The sequence below is a fragment of the Theropithecus gelada genome, chromosome 12, assembly GCF_003255815.1.
Source record: "Theropithecus gelada isolate Dixy chromosome 12, Tgel_1.0, whole genome shotgun sequence".
Lineage (NCBI taxonomy): Eukaryota > Metazoa > Chordata > Mammalia > Primates > Cercopithecidae > Theropithecus > Theropithecus gelada.
Genome location: NC_037680.1, coordinates 16,260,163 through 16,268,450, shown reverse-complemented (window position 1 = coordinate 16,268,450; position 8,288 = coordinate 16,260,163). Strand labels below are relative to the sequence as shown.

The window sequence follows — 8,288 nt, the reverse complement described above, 5'->3', positions numbered from 1 at the left end:
GTTTAAGTAACAGATGTCTGTGTCACCAAGGTGCTGTGTTCTCACTTTTTATATTGGGGAAATTGCTGCTGAAGGAGTTTTATTGTTTTTATGCAAATGAAAATATCATATTCTTCTCCTTAAAGGGTTTCTCTTCCTGATGTGGATCCACAACAATCATAAAGGACCTCAGCCTCATCGACTTTTTAAAAATATATTTTGGAATCTGATAAATTGCTTATGCACCGCCAACTATGCACGAAATGAGATCTGGAATTGCAGACATTCTTGCTCTTTTTTAACAAGGCCCCACTGTGTTGAAGCAAATTGCGCAGAGTAAGAGTCAATGCTGACCCTTCTGTGGCACCAAGAGACTGGACCTGGAGAGGCATTCACACCCCTTGAGCTACCTCTAAGCATGTAGGGGAAAGCTTGCCTTAGGGCATAATATTGACTTCATTCATTTGGTTCTTGGTTTCTAGAAATTTCTGATTCCTTTTATTTTTCAGAAGACATGAGAGAGAGTGGAGTCATCCAAAAACACCCTTCGAGTAGACACATATAATTAACTATGACAAATATTCTGGGCGACAAAATGAGAAGGAAGCAGGAAGAGCTGTATTTCTGCTCCATAACAAAGTGTGATGACTATCTTGAAGAAAAATACTTGCGCAATTATTTGAGTTTCAGGTTGAACTACTCATTTCTCTTATGGAATGTCAGTTTTATCTGAAAGTATAAAAGAGAGACAAACTATACGAATTCAGAGTTAAGCTTTTAGGATTTGCCATAAAAATGAACAACATGAGTCTTTCATTTCTAGGAAAATGAGTGATGGTATTTTTTGCCAGCGGTAAAATCCAAACTTTCAAGGGAAAATTTGAATTTTGGAAAACTTATTTCCATCACCATGAGCTTACTAGCTTCATAATATTTAAAGTGTTCTCTAATGAAATTGGTGGTATTAATAATAAATGTGATTTTTTGATGTTGTAAAATGAAATGTGTCAATATTTTAAAAACCTGCATAATTCAGTGAACCAATATTTTCCAAGACACCCTGATGTTATGAAATTATGCTTGGTTAAAAGAAACATTCAAAATACCAAATGGGCTAATGAATTGTAATATAACAGAGTAAGAAAAGCTTATTGATATGGTTTCAAATTCCACACACAACTAACCTTTAAGACACTACTACTAGTTGAGTTTTGGTATACTATCAAAAAAGAATATCTACAATCATCTGAAAAGCCATTAGAATTCTTCTTACTTTTCCATCTACATATTGGTCTGAGGCCACATTTCCTTCACATATTTTCATAAAACAACATACAGCAGATTGAGCCCAGAAGCAGATATAGAAATCTACATCTACCTATCTTTTTTTGTTTGTTTGTTTTTGAGATGAAGTCTTGCTCTGTTGCCCAAGCTGGAGTGCAGTGGCGTGCAATCTTGGTTCACTGCAACCTCCGCCTCCCAGGTTCCAGTGATTCTCTTGCCTCAGTTCCCAAGTAGCTGGGACTACAGGCACGTGCCACCACACCAGGCTAAGTTTTGTATTTTTAGTAGAGATGGGGTTTCACTATATTGGCCAGAATGGTCTCGAACTCCTGACCTCGTGATCTGCCTGCCTAGGCCTCCCAACATGCTGGGATTACAGGCGTGAGCCACCATGCCCAGCCATCTACCTATCTTTTACGAAGCCAAACAGAAACAGGATTTAGGCTCACAGAGGTTCTCAGAGACTAATTATTGAATTGGTTCACTTATTACAATAAACCTAGAAGACCTTTTATCAATATTCTTTTCTTGTGGACACTGTAGAAATTAAAGTTATTTCAGGAGCTCAGGAGGAGTCTCATATTTTTCAGGAAGAAAACTTGATTCTATACCCAGGGAAGTCACGTAGTAGTGGTAAACTCAAGATTCCTAGGCACCAGTTGGCCAGTGCCAGTGAGGTCAAATGAACATTAAGCCTTACCTAGCTCATTAAGCCCCACCTGCACACTTCAGAACCTCAGCATATTCTCTTCAGGGTCTTGCACTCCCTCCATGCCACCAGTGTTTCTGAAACTTTCAAAATGTTTTTCGTTTGTGTTTGTAAGTCAGTTAAGTCTGCTAGGAGTCTGTCCTGCTGCATGTAGCTCAAGGCACAGCTATGTTGTTAATGCTTTCCCTCTGGCTAACTAAAAACCAGATTTTTCTTTTTTAAAAATTGTGGAATCTGATGGGCTTCATGTCATTGCCTTCAAGTGGCGTCAGTCACCATTGCTTGAAGAATGCTGAGAGGATGTTCTTTTACTAGGAGATGGCAGTGCAGTGAGCATCGCAGCAAGGATTATGAGCTATGAAATAGGAAAAGACCAGCTGCTTGTTCAAGACCATGAGGAAAAAGGAGATGGGTGAAGGTAGCTTCAAAGTAAAACTAGGCACTGGTGGAGGCTGTGTGTAGGATCTAGCTTAGCACTTAGCGACTGGGGGAGGATGTTAGTGGGGAAGTGACGAGGTGAGGAGCTGAACTTCCACAGAGGATATGGCTAAGCTAGAAATCTGGCTTGTGAAAATGTTCTGGTAATATAAAATTTTTCAAGGAAAAATGTGGTTCCCATGACTTCAAGATGTCCCTAAAGTATTTACAAAGCTGGTTAAAGAGGATGCTTCCCCCTTATCAAGGTTTACCTGACAGAAGTCCCATTCCCTCCAACCTTGCCATTCATCAGGAGATAATAAAACAGTGACTGTTTAATGAGTGCCTCTTCCCGGAAAAGAGAGTTGTCCTGAATGAGTGGGAAATTTGAGAAGCAAGTTTGAAATAGGCAAGAATTTCAGAACTCCTAACAGCTGAAAATAGTTGCCAATCCCACTTACCCTGAGTCATATGCCTGATCTGGAGATTGAACCACTTTCTTCTATTTCTCCTATTCTCAATTATCTTTATTTTTAAAATCACATTTGAAGGAAAGAATCTTCTGAAAATCAAAAATCTTAGAAAACATCCCCCAAGCACTTGTGAGCTGCTAGCACTCTTTGTCCCCCAGTGTATGGATAGGTTTTGGGGTAAATAAGCTTATTTTAGTAGTTCGATAAATACAATATCCACTATGAAAATAAGTATGACTCAGAGAGTTTTTTATCATAATTAAAAATTATTTTAAATGATCAATGCTAAAATTTATTTGCATTAGTGTGGACAAATATAATTTGATTAGACCTAATCTTCAGAGATCAATTTTCAGACACTGTGATCAAACTTTTGTGGTGTTCTTTGTATTAGAGGAGGTAGCATACACCATAAAGCATATCTAAAAAATATGTGTAAGTCAGCATTATGGATATGATAACTATCAAGGCAGGTTTGCAGGCTTTGTCTAAAAATAGTGAAGCTCAATTATTATCTTTGCAGTGCCTAGCAGTTTATTATTTGTGGGCAAAGTATTTGTAGATGTCATTAGAATGGCTATTATTAGTTTGGTGATTTCCACAGATAACCTAAAAATGAGAAATAGATATCATAGCAGCTGAGCAGAATGGTAATTAGGGTACCTGGGGACTTTTCTTGCATATCTCCATTAGCAGAATGGAACATTTAAAGGCACACTGCACACTCGGGTGTAGCTTGAGATAGCTGAGTCTCAAAGATGACCCTGAGCTTCTTATGTGGGATGAGGGTGAACATGTGCAATTTGAGTACAATAAAGAACATATGCAACTGTGTTAGAAACACAGAACATGAAACCATTCACTGTTCCTCCCTTATTCCACCTAAGGGAAAAATGGTAGCTCTCCCCCAACATCATCTTCAAATCCATTCCATTCCCTTCTCAACAAAGCAGCCCCTGCTGAATCTTGTCTGGATACTGTGGAGGCAGAAGGTAACAGGGAAGAGTAGAAAGCAAGTTAAAAGGATGTGATGGTGAGAGAAAGAAAAGACCCATGATGGGCCATCATGGTAAGGAATGTGACTACTTAGAGCAGAAGAAGAAGGCTCAGATTCAAAAGGCAGGTAGCTTGCTGGCTTGAATCAAGCCTAGATCACACTTCCTCTGACCTGAATTAATAGACAGAAGTTTTGCAATAGCCTTGATCATGGATAGCAGATAGATTTCTTCTGGAATACTGGTGGCATTTGATGGGCAATGTGTCTGGCATACTGTGTTAAAATAGATTTTAAAGCTAAATTTGGGCTGAGGGGGAGAGAAAGTTGTGATTCATTAACAGTATCTACCACGGACACAACCAGGGAGATTGCAACATGTGACAGATTTACCACCTCTGCTCCACATGGGTCTGGGTAGCCTGCCAAATGTGTGACTTCTTCTTTCCACATTCTTAGGTTCTAAGGTCACCTTGATGCTTGGTGGCATTGTCTGTTTTAAGAGGTTGGCATGTGTATGACAATTTTTGCATAAGACTATTGCTATATTTTTCTGTCCTTCCATTTCTAGAAAGCACAGGGGATTCAAGTCTCCATGTTCATTTTCACAGTCCTCTTCATTGATCCTGTTCCCAGAATAATTTTCCTAAGACTATTCCAGAGATGCCTTACATCAGTCTCTGTATTCTTGCAAATGAATGACAAGGACAAAAATGAAACTATTATGAAGGAGGAAAGACTCAGGAGGATTCTTTCCCTAGGTCCTGAGATCCTCACAATAGTTCAAGCGAAATGACAGCCAATGGCTTCCTTATCTGTTTCCTTTGCTTGACCAGCCCCCAGAATGGGAACAGTTGTTCAGGAAATCCACATTAAACGTTGCCTGTTCCCTCTATTTATATTGCATTTTAATGTAATTGGTTGCTTTCCCCCATTTGTTTCAGGGTGGTGACACAGCTCTGGGGGCCTAAGGATGATGAAGTGAATGAGGATGGAGAGAGAAAGAGAGTACACACATGAAAAGCCCTATCAGCAATACTTTTTCTTATTTATAGTGACAACCCCAAGCAAAATATAAAAATATATTTAGAGAGATGATAGCTTTGCTGCTTCTTGATCACAAACCAGCACTTAGGAGTTCCCTTTTGTGAGCAGATAAAAAGGGCTGCACCTCGATAAAACAGGGTGAGGAAAAAGGAAAGAGAGAAATTGGATGAAGGGCACTATGTCATAGATAAAACCAGTACAAGAACCAATACATTAAATAGAAGGGGGAGCCTCAGAATATTGCCTGTGGGTGCCTTGGACTGAAGATGGATGGAAACCTCCTCCCATCCAGAAATCATAATGCCAAGAAAGCAAGAGGTCTTTAGACTTGCCTTCCAGTGCTTGAATTTATATTTGATGAATAAAACACTTAGTCTTCAATTTACTTTATTTCAAAATAAAAGAGGGGAAAAAGGTGCACGAAAATATTTGAGAGGGGCATTACTTATTCCTGTGTTAAGAAGAGGCAGTCACAACTTATAAACAAGTCCACCTTTGAACAATTCAACATAAGTGTGCTCTGTGCAAAGCCCAAGTGGTACAATGATGAGTAAGACACAGACCCTGTTCTTAAGAAAGTCATGGCAATGGAACCAAAAGTTTATTTGAAAGTTAGTTTGAAACTTATAATGCCATCTCCATAGAGTTAGTGTTAAACATGACAGTTCGTTTTCAGTTCACAATCCCTTTGTTCCTGAAACATAATTCTGTTATAGTCTGAATGTTTGTGTACCCTGAAATTCATGTTAAAATTCTAACCCCCAGGGCGATGGTGTTAGGAGATGGGGCCTTTGGGAGGTGATTAGGTCATGAGGGTAAAGCCCTCATGAATAGGATTATTGCCCTTATAAAGGGATTCAGAGAGCTACCAGGCTCCTTCTACCATGTGAGGAAGGACATAGCTAGAAAGTACGGTTTCTATAAATCAGGAGTGTGTCCTAACTAGCCTTGATCTTGGACTTTCCTGCCTCCAGAACTGTAAGAAATACATTTCTGCTATTTGCAGGCCACCTATTCAACTTATATGTTGATATACCAGCTCTAACAAACTAAGATATATTTCTTTTATTTTATTCCTTTATCTTCAATTTTCATTTTAAGTTCAGAGGTACGTGTGCAGGATGTGTAGGTGTGTTACATAGGTAAATGTTTGCCATTTTGCCATGGGGGTTTGCTGCCCAGATCATCCCATCACCTAGGTTTTTTTTTTCTTTTTTTTTTTTTTTTTTTTTTCTGAGACAGCATCTCACTCTGTCACCCAGGCTGGAGTGCAGTGGCGCAATCTCGGCTCACTGAAACCTCTGCCTCCCAGGTTCAAGCAATTCTATCTCAGCCCCCTAAGCAGCTGGGATTATAGGCGCACACCACCACACCCAGCTAATTTTTGTATTTTTGGTGGAGACAAGGTTTCAACATGTTGGCCAGGCTAGTCTCGAACTCTTGACCTCAAATGATCCACCCGCCTTGGCCTCCCAAAGTGCTGGGATTAAAGGCATGAGCCACCATACCCAGCCCCATCACCTAGGTATTAAGCCCAGCATCCATTAACTATTCTTCCTGTTGTTCTCCCTCCCCACACTGGCAGGCCCCAGTGTATGTTGTTTCCCGCCATGTATCCATGTGTTTTTATCATTCAGTTCCCACTTAAAAGTGAAAACATGCAGTGTTTGATTTTCTGTTTCTGCATTAGTTTGTTGAGGATAATGGCTTTCAGCTCCATCAAACTCCCTGGAAAGGACATGATCTTCTTTCTTTTTATGGCTGCATAGTATTCCATGGTGTATATGTACCACACTTCCTTTATCCTTCAAACTAAGACATATTTCTATAAGGCTATTTCAACATTTTTTTTGCTAGCACTGTGTTTATATTATTCTTTTTTTTTAATGTAGGAAGAAGAGTATTTTGAGCACCAATCTAGCACTAAAAAGTGCTTTTCTGAATGCATTCATTCAAATATTTGACTTCTCTGATTCACTTTAAAAGTGAGAAGAGCTGGGGATGGGGAGAAGGGTAGAAGGCTCCCTGTTTGCAGAGAGTTCAGTGTTCACTCTATATGTGAGTACCTGAAAATGCCAGTTCTGCCTTTGGCTGAAGACATCTCACCAATGCTTTGGACATTTTTCTCTGGTTCTGTCCTTGCTATCCATGCACAGTTGGTTCACTGAACCTGACTGGCTTTGAGGGCACATGCAAGTTTACTTAAATGCCCTTCCCCAGGTAGTACCATGCCCTATCTACTCACCATGCATCCACATGCCAACCTTTATTTCTACTCCTGGTTTATCTCTTCACTTTTTTAGCTCTTTTACCCTGGCTCTTACTCTGAACACTGAATCTCCATAAATCTGCTTTTACTTACCAGTTAACTCTTATTAACCCTATCCTTGCTTAACAGAGTTATCTCTCTAAGTCAGACCACCCACCCCTGCTAACCTCACCAGTTGATTTGGAATGGCATATGTTGGTTGATACGGGAATTACTAAATCCTCAGTTATCTTTGTGAAGGAAGAATTTGTTTGGTGACTGTGGTTGTCAAACTTTGCTCCATTAGAATCATCTTGCAGCTTTCAGAAAATCCAATCTAGGTTGCATGTCATGCCAATTAAATCTGAGTCTCCAAGAGTAGATCCGGGGCATCAGTATTAAAACTCTCCAGGTGATTTCAAGGTGTAGACAAGTTTGAGAGCCGTGGTTTTGGCCGAGAAAAGCAACAGAAATGGAGACATTGTGGAGATGGAGTTAGCCGTACAGCACAGAAAACTGGATTCAGGATCTCTTCACCTCACTAGCTTTGCTCCTTTGGGTAAGTCATTAAACCTCTTACTGCCTTGTTTTTGTTAGTGAGAAAATGGACTTGATTATTACTTCCTAGGCTAACCCTCAGAATTCTGCAGGGGATTTAGGATATCATGGTTTTGTGGTTTTGGAAACACTCTGACTATAACACACAATTTAAATGTGAAGTGTTTTATGGTAGAATGTTATACGGTAGAAAGGCCAGTTTTTTCAAATTCTCCTATCTCCCTTTTCACTCAAACACCATTCACAAATTTGTGAGCTGCGTGATATTTGTGATAGGCAGACTCTCTCAAACTTGTTTTTTGGCCACTCTCTTCTCACTTGGTGCTTATGACATGATTCCCAGTATCTTCACAATATTCGTTGACTGTCCAGGACCATAGTCCTAATCACCATCCTGCTCTGCTTTCACTGTATTCAGATAATGAGAGGAAGAGAGTGACTTAAGTAGCCAAAAGCTAATCTTTGAGCCTGGAATTAGTGAATAGAAAAGTTCATGATGTTTGGCTAAGATTCCAGGGACTCCAAGTAGTGTCCTCCTTTCTGGAACTATTTTGTTATTTCCATTATGGTACTTCCTTT

General features: G+C 39.7%; 1 long non-coding RNA gene across 1 annotated transcript; it reads right to left on the bottom strand.

Moving 5' to 3' along the window:
* Window positions 1-279: 279 nt before the first annotated feature.
* Window positions 280-4,289, bottom strand: LOC112635814. Its single transcript, XR_003122096.1, has 3 exons — window positions 4,253-4,289; window positions 1,964-2,049; window positions 280-708 (listed from the first exon to the last, which is right to left on the bottom strand). It is a non-coding gene; the product is annotated as an uncharacterized LOC112635814 (long non-coding RNA).
* Between the last annotated feature and the right edge of the window lie 3,999 nt (window positions 4,290-8,288).